A 13191-nucleotide genomic window follows, 5' to 3' on the forward strand; every position below is an offset into this window, starting at 1 on the left:
TGAAGGGACCTCACATGTTTATCTCAACTGGGAACACGGTGTGGCTAAAAGTGCCAGAGGGAGCTGATGACTCATAATTAATGAAAGGCTGAGGAACTGAGTTGTGTAATCCACCAACTTGCAAACTCCCGTTTCACCACTTTGAGACAGCATGGCAACGTGACAGAAAGTCACATTTCCTCCATGACTTTCTATGTGAGTTTGGATGGTCATTGACGTTCACTAAGTCTCTGCTTGCTCCTGGACCACAGGAAATAAATCCGCCTTATCAACAAAACACATGGCCCTGAGCTGCATATGACTGAAGGTTTGGACTGGCATGACCTTCATGGGCCTAGACAGGACAAAAGTGTCTGGGTGGAAAAGAAATGCAAAAACCCCTTACAGTACTTTAGCTATCAATCATGTACGTATTTGTAAGCATTCCCTGGACCTGGGGTGGTATATCACAACTATTGCAAATGATGCTGAGTAAAGCTTAGAAAGGGCCTGGAAGAGACAAGTGCTGCTTAGACACCAAAGCCCTGGAGTGACAAAGAATCAAACACAAGGCAAATGTGGGATAACACATCCTTAACAGAAGAGGTTGAGAGCTGAACAGCTGAGCTGACACTCTTGGGGATCACCCTGCACCTACCACGGGAAAACTCCAAGATATCTTTGTATCTTGACCTTAGCACCATCTTCTTTGAAATTCCTGCTCCATGAAAACAAAGCAGAGAGGGCAGCGAATGCACAGGCTGAAGTGCAAGAGGAGAAAGAGGAGGCAGAGGTCCAAGTAAATTAGCTTGTGTTCCCATGGAGGCTGAAGGAGCAGAAGTAAGGGATGCCGAAGGCCGGGATGCTGGTACAAGTTGCTGGACTGTGTGCTGCCTGTCGGTAATAAGTCTCGGTGGATCTGGAACATCAACACCTGCTCCCCAAGACTACCTAAGAGACTGACTTCCTTACAACCAAAACAGTCCCGTTCCACCCTCTGCCCTGGATCTGTGGCATTCTGGACCAGTTCTGTTCTCATTTGTGGCCAAGTGTAACTCATGTACAATCAATCATCCAATCAATCTATCTTTCTCACTGTCTCAAATACATATTTTTTTCTCTTTCCCACCAATTTATTTAACTTTATTTTATGTGCATTGGTGTGAAGGTGTCAGATCTCCTGAAACAGGAGTTACAGACAGTGGTGAGCTGCCATGTGGGTGCTGGGAATTGAACCTGGGTCCTCTGGAAGAACAGAGCTGCTAACCCCTGAGCCATCTCTCCAAGCCCCAATTTATTTTATTTTTAAATGTTATTTTTATCAATTCTTTGAGAGTTTCACACAATGTACTTTTTTATACAATGGAAGTTTTTCAGCTGCAAAGAAAAATAAAATTATGTCATTGTCATGAAAATGGGTGGCACTGGAAAGCAGAATGTCATACACTATATTTTGATCTCTATCACCCTCAGCTCCTCCCAGATCCTCCCTCTCGACCTCTATATCTCCCTTCACCCAACTTCAAGCTTTCTTCTTTTTCTAAACCCATGGAGTTAGTTTGTGTTGGCCAACTACTCTTGGGAACAGGACCTGGCCTGGAGTGTAGTCAACCTACCAGGGTTCCCACTACTTTAAACTCTCTGTGTACTGGACAGGAAATAATCTTTCAATTTATGCTCTTCCACAGTAACACCTTCCCACATTACTGTAGTAACTGCGACATTTGCTGGGGTGGGAGGAGATTAGTTGGAGAAGGAGAAATTTGAAGTGAAAAGTAAGAACAACTATGATGCTCCAGCATTATAATAAAATTCCTTCTGGTTCCTCCAAGGTGCTGGTCCTGTGTATTTTCAGCATTTTCATTGTGTAACTTCAATGATCCCATTCTACGACATCAATCACATTGACCAGTTTCATTATTAAAACAGCCAGGGCATTACTCGCACTGAGCGGATGAAGATCTGACATCGTGACAATAATCTTAAAGCACAGAGAAATAAGAAGGTGGCTAGGGCTTGGGGCAGAAAAGCACCACGGTAGCGAGAGCGGGCCTGCTGTCAACCGTAACCTTCATAGACTTCACACAGCTGCAGTTACAGCCCGTCAGGTCTGCTCACTTGTGTAACTCAGCATTCTCCTTCAATAAATTCCAATATCTAACATTATGTCTCAACACGATAGCTCCCTTTATGAATTGTTAACATTCTTGTCAGAGGCTAGAAATCAGAAAAGTCCGTGCTGGGAAATTAGAGGATCAGGACAGTTTAGCACTCCCCACCCCTTTGTTCCCGAGTCAGTCATAAATAAATGATAAGAAACGTTTTCCGGGACTGTGACAGGCAGGCTGGACAGCAGGAGTGACTTATTTCAAACCCAGCTTCTCTGAATCCAGATGTGTACAGATCTCTGATGAAAACTGCTGCCCAAATCAGCTGCTGGTATGTAAAGTCACCTTCCTGCATCCTGACCAGATGAGCTGCTTGAATATCAGCCCCCACAAGCGACATCGCTCAGCTTGAGTCTTTTTCTGGTCTCCCAAATGTTACTGAGCCTTGCACTGTAGCCCAACATACCTCTAGCTTGGAAAGTGTTCCAGGTGCCTTTGAAAAGAATACATACTCCGATCTGGATCCAATGTCTTATAAATGTCTGTGAAGTACAGGCAATTGATAGTGTTCATGTTTTCCTTGGCCTTATTGACATTTTCAGCTAGCTGATATACCAATGACTAAGAAAATGGGATGATTAAAAATATTCCAATCCAGGTGTGGACTTAACTATCCTCCTCATTAACTTTGTTTTTACTTCATGCATTTGGAAGCTTTCTCATTAGGAGAGAAGTTAGGAGACGAGACGAGAAGAGGAAAAAGGAGACAAGAGAAGGGCAAGAAGGAAGGTAAGATAAGGGTAAGGAGGGGATGGAGAGCAAGAAAACAAGGGCAGGAGGGAAGGGAGTACTACAGTTTGGATGTGAAACACCCCCCGTGAGTTCATGTGTGTGAACACTTGTACCAGCCGTCGGTGGTGCTGCGTGGGAAGGAGGTGGAGCCTTGCTGGGAAAGTAGGTCACTTGGAACCTGGAGGTTCCGTAGCCCAGACCCAGATCCTGCCTCTTCTCTATTCCCTGATGATGGAGACAATACGGCCAGTTGCCTCACACCCCTGTAGTCATGCCTTCCCTGCCATGATAGACGATATCACCTCACACTGTGAACCCAATAAACCCTTCCACCATTCAAGGAGATTATATACATGTAGGAAATATCATATAAACCCATTATTTTTTTTACAATTAATAAGTGCTAATAAAAAATGAAAAGTGTCAAATGATTCTTAAACTTTAAAAGATCCAAAGATACATATATTTAAAAAAAAAAAAAACTTTCTCCCTTAAGTTGCTCTTGTCAGATATTTTTACCATAGCAATGAGAAAAGTAATGGGAGAGGAAGGGAGAAGAAGGCATCTAGAGAGTCCAGCTGAGCCACTGGCACAGTGACTTAGTATAACACTTAGTGTCCCTGTTGAATACTCTCCCAGTGTAGCCAAGTCCCACTTACCCTAATCCAGCTGAGACCCACTCCTGATTCAGGTCAAGTCAAGTAAAAATACTACTCTACACTTGAACTTCAATGTGTGCTCTCCTAACTCACAGTCACAGCAGGACATGTCTGTGGCTGGAGGCCACATTCTGAATCAGCCCTGAGCCTGATCGTCATACTTCCAAGGTTCTGGGGTGAAGCCATTTCCTAGAGAGGCTAAGTATGGCCCTCATCCTTTCAGAGGGTTCTGGGTTTCTGATGCAAATGGATGTATTTATCAACTCCTTCAGTGCCCCGCCCCCACCAGCAGCCCTGCCTTTGGAGCAGGGAAGCTGACTTCCAACCAAAACCTTTCATCGAGTCTGGCATCTGGACAAAGGAATCTACTGTCTTCCTTCTTGCATATTGATAGGAATTGTGTCTGTGGCTCTTTGCTGAGCAAGAGAATTCAAGATGAGTTTTTTTTTTTGTTGTTTTGTTTTGGTTTTTGGTGTGTCTGCCAGGGGATGGGGGAGTATGTGCGAATCAGTGCAATTGCCCAGAGAAGCCAGAAGAGGACACCAGATCTCCTGGAAATGGAGTTAAAGGAAGTCCAGAGCCATCATCCACTGTGGGTGCTGGGAATGACCTTGGGTTCTCTAAAAGAGCAATATATGCCCTTAACAGTTGAGCCATCTCTCCAGTCCTCGGGGTGGATTTCTATTATTGCCTGTGCATTGAAAATGTTGTCTCAGCTTTCAATTTTCAGTTTTACCTAGTATCCTAAAAACAAATATCTGTTTTTGTTCGGGGTGATGGGTCCTGTCCCAGAATATGCTACTTCAGCATAAGGATTATTTTGAGTAAATGCTTCTTTAAAATGCCAGTTTATGCAACAAGGGCACTCTTCCTGAAACCAAAAGCCAACAGTGCATATGGGAGGTATGTATATCTCCCTGTACCAGAAGAACAGCAATGTCCTCAGCATCAACGACAGGAAACTGAGGCTAAAAGAGGTCTGCACAAGCAGACCTGACCTTGTTGAGGTAATTTTCATCTTCCTTTAGCCTCCTTACACAGTTCCTTTCACTGTTCAACCAAAGTGGGGGTGTGTCTTCATTTCCTTGTGAGCGCTCCTGTGTTATATAAAATTTGTATGTTTATATGCTTTTCTCTGTGTAGCTGTCTTATCACTAATTCCTGATTGGCTTAAGTTACCTAAGAAGGTAAGGTTAAACTGTTCCTCCCCAACAATATCATCTCCCTTCCTTGACCGTGAGCACAGTGACACTGGCTTGGGATTTGACTCCATGTGAGTAACATCTGGCATGGAGGACGCATACCGCTCATGTGAATGCGTAAATGAAAGAAGGAATGAGGAAAGGAGCCATACACCGAGTTCAACCTGAGTTACAATGAGGAGAGACAGAAGAATAGTAGCAAGGAGCAGAAGAGAAACATGCTCAGCCTCACGGTCCACCCAGAGAGACAGGAACAGTGTCCTCTGGGGACCCTCAGATCCCTGGCACTGGCTGCCTTATGTGCTAGCAGACCTTCCCTTCCCCTCCCCTCTTGCTTCTGTGACAAAAATGCCAGAGGAAAGCAGCTTAAAGAAGGAAGAGCTCATTTGGCTCACAGTCTGTGAGGATGCAGTCCACCATGGCAGGCAAGATATGACAGTCAGAGCATGAGGCAGCTGGCCACATTGCCTCTACCATCAGGAAGTAGGAAGCAGACAGGAAGTATGCTAAACCATCAAAGCCTCCCTGCTATGTTCACACACTGTCCACACCCATATGGCTTCCTCTTCTGCTCCTTCCTTTCACGAGGCCAAATACAGAAGGGCACAGCACCACCCCAGGGCCTTTCATTCTATCAACACTGTCCCCTTTGAAGAGAAAAACCCTGAAGTGGGAAACTCTGCCTTCCAGGTTTTCTTATGCAGAGGATTCTGTTGAATGTCCTGGAACCTACGGTGCACCCAGGAGCCAGCTCAGAGCTGAGTCAGGAAACAGTATGTTTTGGTGAGCTTTGTTCATGATATCTGACTCCATGATTCCCAGGAACTGAAGCTGCATTTCTAGACGTGGGAAAAGAAAGGCTGTGACACCTGTCCACCCTACTGCTGTGCTGGATACGACACAACAGAGCTGGCTGCATCCACTGCAGTTAAATAGCAATGAGGAAGAAAAACATTCACCTATCAAACTGACCCAAATCTGAGGCTTAGAAAAGGTGAGAGCTTATTCAAGGTCACACAGCCAAAGAGCACTCAATAAGCCTAGTAAGGCTTACAGTATCCCAGTCCAATATATCTGACTTATTTAAGTTGCAAACCACTTGAGACTATATGAGAAAACCTGTGCTCCCAATTCACCTATCTTCAGACAATCAGACAGTGAACTAATTAGCCAACCCACTCTCCTTTATTAAAACCCACAAGAGCACTGGAGAAATAGCGTGGCTTTAATGGCTCCTCCAGAGCTCCCAAATTTGGTTCCCAGCTCCCACATTGGGGTAGCTCATGATCTCCTGAAACTCCAGCTCAAGAGATCTGACACCTCTGATCTCTGAGGGTATCTGCACTCATATGCACACACCCTACATACAATCAAAATTTAAAAGAATTAAAAATGTAAATGAAAATAATAAGATAAATCTTTAAAAATAAAACCCACAATGAAGCAATAACAAAAAGGCAAATAGCTCAATTTTTAAATTGGCAGAAGGATTCAAGCAGGCATATTTTCAAAGACGGCATTGAAATGCCCAATATGAACATCAAAAGGGCTCAGTGTTGTTAACATTAAGGCACACAAGTCACAACAACCTTCATTAAGCTGGAAACACCTCAAAAATTTAGACTGTTCACAGTGAAGCAAGTCTGTAATCCTCACATCCAGGAAGCTGAGACAGGAGGATCATCACAAGTTCATCTTCATCATTATCATCATCATCATCATCACAAGCCTCATCTATATAGTGGTTCCAGGCCGTTCAAGGCTACAGTGCAATCTTGTCCCAAAAGGAATAATAAGGCCAGGTGTGGTGGTGTAAGTCTTTAATCCCAGTATCCAAGAGGTAGGGGCAGGCAGATCTCTGAGTTTGTGGTCAGCCTGGTCTACATAGTGAATTCCAGGACAACCGAGGCTACATGGAGAGACTCTGTCTAAAATAAATAAATAAATGAATAAATAAATGAATAAATGAATAAATAAATAAATAAATAAATAATTTATCTTAAATCAGATAATAGTGACAACTGGTGAAGATGTGGCAAGCCCTACGCCCTGGTGTGAACTCACAGTAGAAAAGTTGTTTTACGGGGTTAGGGATTTAGCTCAGTGGTAGAGCGCTTGCCTAGCAAGCACAAGACCCTGGGTTCAGTCCTCAGCTCCAGAAAAAAAAAAAAAAGAAAGAAAGAAACACTTAAAAGCTCAAATGATGAATCAGAGTTCCAACACTTCCATGCCTAAGTATGTGGCCAAGGAAGTGGTAACACACATCCACACAGAATCTTGTGCATGCATCTTCATTAGTCACAGCATCCAGTACATGCAATTTTCACTCCTTGATTTCCCATCCACCGGTGAATGAATGTATCAAAGTGTGTCATGTCCACGCAATGTAGTATCAGCCAGCAATGGAAAGGAACAAAGTACTGACACACCACAGCCTGTATGAATCCTGAAGTGTAGAAGAGGGGAAGCAAGTCCCTGAGAACCACAGGCACATTTGTAAGAAATGCTCAGAACAGGCTAATCGAGAGGGACAGATAGGAGAACATGCTGGGCACCAGGAGGGACCATAAAATGGGGGAAAGAGAAGAGGTTAAGTTGAGCTGTACAGAGCCTCTCGGGAGGGAATGATAAAAGGTGTTTTACATACTCATGTGATGATGATTGCACAACTCTGTAGAGTAAAAGTTGTAGTTGTTTCTTTTTTTTTTACTCTTTACTCTTTGAGGGGTCTACCACCCAGCTCCCAAATAAATACACAGAGACTATTCTTTCTTACTTATGAGTGCCCGGCCTTAGCTTGGCTTGTTTCTTGCCAGTTTTTCTTAACTTAAATTATCCCATCTATCTTTTGCCTCTGGGCTTTTACCTTTCTGTATGTCTTTCTTTACTTCTTACTCTGTGGCTTGCTGTGTAGCTCGGTGGCTGGCTCCTGGTGTCTTCCCTCCTTCTCCTTTTCTCCCCAATCTTCTCTTCCCAGATTTCTCCCCCTATTTATTCTCTCTGCCTTCCAGCTCCACCTATCCTTTCTCCTGCCTACCTATTGGCTGTTCAGCTCTTTATTAAACCAATCAGGTGTTTTAGACAGGCAAAGTAACACAGCTTCTCAGAATTAAACAAATGCAATACAAAAGAATGCAACACATCTTTGCATCACTAAACAAATATTCTATAGCATAAATGAATGCAATGCATCTTCAACTAATATTCCACAACAAAAAAGCCACATGAATGAGCACTTTGTTTTAGGTTATATGTGTTTATTTTGTTTGGGGAGGCACAATTGTACTTACACCACAGGCCAGTGTGAAGATCAGAGAACAGAAGGACAACTCTCAACTCTCAGGAATCAGTTCTCTCCTTCTACCGTGTGATATATGGGGATCCAACTCAGGTGGTCAGGCCTGCACACAAGCACCTCTACCCGCTGAGCCATCCCACAGGACTTGAGATGAACAGGTAAAATGTGTGATCTGTACAGTGTGTAAATTCTATCCCAATAATCCTGTTTGTCTGTTTCAAGTCATACTGAAACATTTTGGCAAGCTTTTCCTGAAGAAAAACTCCACTATCATAGCTCTACAATCAATATTTTTAGTTTTATTCTATTCTAAATAAAAATCATTCATGAATAATTAAAATTATACATTATTCTAAAAGCTAATATTATTATAAAAGATATAGATTTGATTCTCAACTCTATCTGCAGCCAGACAAGTCATATTTCATTTCTTCCCTGGGATCCTCAGTATCCTTGACAGCAAAGAAGAATCCACACCTGGCCCACGGGGTTCCCTGCTCCATCTCATTGTATGGTCCAGATGTACCCTCCCCATGGCATCCAAGGGAAAGGTGAATTTGGCCCAAGCATCCTGTCATAGAGGGGCAACCACTGCACATTCTCACAAAAGCAGCCTAGAGCTCCTGCCAGCCCTGAACATCATAAAAATTAGAAATATTTCCAAAATGGGGGAATAAGGGTATATCTAAGTTGGTAGAGTGCTTGCCCAGCGAACAAAACCCTGGGTTCAATCTCTCACACCCTATAAATCATGAGTGGTGGTGCACATTATAATCCTATCACTCAGGAAAGAGAGACAGGAGGATCACAAGTTCAAGTTCATCCTCAGCTTCATAGAAAATTCAAGGACAGTTTGGACTACATGAGACTCTGTCTCAAGAAAGGGGGAGAGGGGAGGAAGAGTAGGGGAAGGATGGGAGGGGGTGGAGGGAGGTTGAGAAGTAACCAAGTAACCTAGGCTGATGCCAAGATAATGGGCTACTTTCCACAAACTGACAGCAAGGTCCCATTGCTGAAGATAACACCCACACAACTCCTTGAACATGGAGAGGCTGAGCTGGTGTCCTCACAGAACCCTCACCCCCCTGTTCTAGTGTCTGACATGGAAAGGTGCTCTGCAGACTACCAAAGGAGAAAAACAAACACCAACCCAACCACAAAAACCTTTGATCTACAGTCTGGCCTCCCTGCAAAATACACTAAAGCAATAGTGGCACAGAACGTGTGGGAGTCACCAACCGATGTCTGAGAGACCAATCAGTTTCCAGAAACCACAATACCAATTACTATTGGTACGGATGCTGGCTAGTTTGATGTCAACTTACCACAGGCTAAAGTCATCTGAAAGGATAGAACCTCGACAGAGGAGGAGTGGATCTAGAACAGAGGGGGGGTGGGGTGGGGGACTGGGAGAAAAGGAGGGAGGGGGAACTGCCATCAGGATGTAATATATGAGAAAATAATAAATTTTTAAAAAATAAAGTAATTTCCGTGAAAGCGACTATTTAATCAAAAGAAAATCAGGATCCAAGAATACAAGGAAAACACAAGACCCAATAAACAGGGAGCTAGCCCAGAAAGCTCTTTTTTAAAAACCTAGGATAATAGTGTCACAGATGCTTAGGCAGTGACAAGTCAAAATTAAAACAATAAATCAGACAGTCTGAAAGGAAGTCTTTCAGAAGCAAATTCACATTAATAGTCTGATTAGGATGCTGGAAATTCTATGGAGGGTGAGTTTATATGCGTCCATTGTCCACAGGAAAACAAAAAACAAAGACAAACAAATCCTACAGGGAAAGAATTTAGAAGAAGTATGAAACCAAAATACAATATGTTTTCAAGCTATTGTGAAAATAAGAGAAAAGGAAATCAACCAGCCTTCATGACTGGGACATTCTGCTGGCCACAGTTCCGTTTCTGAGATATTACATTTCCTTCCAACTGCAAGTTGATGCAATATATAAATAAAATTTACCTGACTCATTAAAAAAAAAAGAAAAGAAAAAAGATGGAAGAAAAAGAAAATCCCTCCATAAGATCAGGCTGTAGGCAAGCCTGTAGGGTGTTTTAATTAGTAATTGATGTGGGAGGGCCCAGCCTGTGGCAAGTAGTCCTGGGTTTGGTAAGAAAGCAAGCCAAACCAGGAGTGGTGGCACATGCCTTTAATCCCAGCACTCAGGAGGCAGAGGCAGGCAGATCTCTGTGAGTTCGAGGCCAACCTGGTCAACAAAGTGAATTCCAGGACAGCCAGGGCTACACAGAGAAACCAAAACAAGAATAAAGAAAGCAGGCTGAGCAAGCCATGAAGCATAAGCCAGTAAGCAGCTCTCCTCCATGGCCTCTGCATCAGCTCCTGCCTCCAGGTTCCTGCCCTGTGTGAGTTCCTATCGTGACGTCCTTGGACAGTGAACAATGATGTGAAAGCATAAACTAAATAAACCCTTTCCTCCTCAAGTTGCTTTGGTCATGGTGTTTCCTTACAACAGGAGTAGCAGTAAGATGGAATGACTGAAGAAAATTGTTAAAAGAAAACATGGACAGTAACAACGGTATAAATTCGGTCATTTCCCAGTAAGGCTCCTCATTGACCCTCCTTCAGCTTGAATTAGAAGACATAAAGTCATTCCTGCTACTCCAGCTCAGGCAGCAAAGAGAAGGTCTAGCGTCCCAACATCTTTGCAGTTTGTTGAGAATAGTCAACAGTTTGTGAACATTGGTAAAATGGCTGGGTAAGCATCAGACTGTAAATCTAAATACAGAGGTTTAAGTTCTCTTCTTACCAAGCCTTGAGGTGAAGTCTATATTGAACTTAAAAAAAACAAAAAACAAAAAAACAAAAAAAAAACACCTCTACCAAGACTTCTCCAACCCCTTTCTCTGGAGACAGATTCCAAAAGACTTAACGAACTCCTTGTAGCCTGTCTGACTACAGTACGACAAAACTTCAAATGAACAGCAAGTGCATCTCTAACAAATACACAAATTCTCAGGCAATGAACAATCCATTGCTGAATGATGAGTGAGTCAAAGAAGAAATAAAGAAAAAAAATGAAAAATTTCCTGGAACTAAATGAAAATGAAAGCCCAACAGAGCAAAAAGTTCTGGGACACATTGAAAGCAGTCCTGGGAGGGAAATTCAGAGCTCTCAGTGCCAAAACAACCAACCAAAAAATCAGAAGGAGCCGAAATAAATGACTTAACGATGCAATTTAAGAATTTGGAAATACAAGAACAAACCAAATCCAAACCCAGGTGACAGCAAGAAATAAAAAATTTAAAAAAAAAAGTCAGAGAAGGAATCAATGAAATAGAGACAAAGAGAACAAAACAAAGAATCAATGAATCTAAGAGCTGTTGTCTGAGAAGATAAAGAAGATTGACAGACCCTGAGCTCAACTAACCGAACCAAAAGAAAGAGGGGACCCAAATTAACAGACTCAGAAATGGACGGGGAAGCATTGCAACAGACACCAAAGAAATTCAGAATATCATAGAGGAATGTGTTAAAAGTCTGTCCTCCAGGCTGGAGAGATGGCTCAGCAGTTAAGAGCACTGGCTGTTCTTCCAGAGGTCCTGAGTTCAATTCCCAGCAACCACATGGTGGCTCCCAACCATCTGTAATGAGATCTGGCACCCTCTTCTGGCATGCAGGCAGAACACTGTATACATAATAAATAAATCTTTTTAAAAAAAAAAAAAAAAAGATATTGAATCTTAAAAAAAAAAATCTGTCCTCCATTAAGCTGGAAAAAACAAAGAAATGGATGGACTTCTAGATTCAGCCAAACCACCAAAATTAAACCAAGAAGTCAACAATCTAAACAGATCCATAACAAATGAAGAGATTCCTATAGTGTTAAAAATTGGGCTGGAGAGATGGCTCAGAGGTAAGAGCACTGACTGCTTTTCCAGAGGTCCTGAATTCAATTCCCAGCAACCACGTGGTGACTCACCACCATATGTAACGAGATCTGGTGCCCTCTTCTGGCATGCAGTCTGTATACATAATAAATAAATAAATCTTTAAAAAAAAAATCCTTCCAGCTTTAAAAAAAAAAAAAAAGTCCCAGGGTCAGATGGAGCCATAAAGGAATTCTACCAGATTTTCAAAAAATAATCTACAGCCAGCCATTATTCAAAAAAACAAAAAGAAAAGAAAAGAAAAAAGAAAGAAACAGAAGAAACACTCCCAAACTTCTACTACCCAAACCAGTAAGATTCAACAGCAAAAAGAAAGAAAGAAAGAAAGAAAGAAAGAAAGAAAGAAAGAAAGAAAGAAAGAAAGAAAGAAAAAGAAAGAAAGAAAGAAAGAAAGAAAGAAAGAAAAGAAAACTATAGGTCAATATACCTGATGAACATGGACTGTCCCAAAAATAAAGTGAAGTGTGGCTAAGACACTCAATGTCATCTCATGGAGCCTGTGGTTCAACCTTCTAGGGTGATGCCTGAGGCTTTCAGGCCGTAGCTAAACAGACAAGACATTTTAAGGGACTGCTTGTCTGTAAAATAGGATTTTAATGGTAATGATTTAAAAATACTGGTCTATTATTTATATCTGAATCTGGTGGCAGGGATAGGTCCCGGTGAGCACATGACTACTGAGACTCCCTAGAAGGTTTGAGTTGAGCAAGGGTTTAGGTTAGTGCGTTTCTCTATCCCCACCTGGACAGGCCCCTGGACAGACCCCTTGGGGGTCCTGGAGGTCAGAGGACCCAACCATGATGTTTCACTCTGCCCAGGTCACCCTGAGTCCCTTCGCTCATGGGGCAAAGGATCCAGAAGGATGTTAGGATGTTACCAGCTGTAAAAGCTGCTCAAGCTTCTGAGAACCGGGGAAACCCCTGGTCAGACAGCCTCTGTCTGGGATGAAATGCACGTCCCTCTGAGCTGCTGCTCTGTTTTCAGACTGATTCATAAGTGAACCAGGAAGTGAGCGATGTGAAGGAATGCTGACACCTGCCCGGAGGGCCAGACAGTAGGCGCTGACTCAGACCGCCGGGTCTGGAGGAGAGCTGTCTTCTGCAGAGCAGGTGCTAAAGTTGCCTCTTCCAGCATGATACAGATAATTTTTCTCATATTTAAATTTTTCTGTTTTGAAACAGTGTCTTGCTATGTCTCCCCAGCCACACTCTTGCCTCTGCTTCTCAAG

The sequence above is a fragment of the Peromyscus californicus genome, unplaced genomic scaffold (genome assembly GCF_007827085.1).
Source record: "Peromyscus californicus insignis strain IS unplaced genomic scaffold, ASM782708v3 Scaffold_4__1_contigs__length_199733344, whole genome shotgun sequence".
NCBI classification, from domain to species: domain Eukaryota; kingdom Metazoa; phylum Chordata; class Mammalia; order Rodentia; family Cricetidae; genus Peromyscus; species Peromyscus californicus.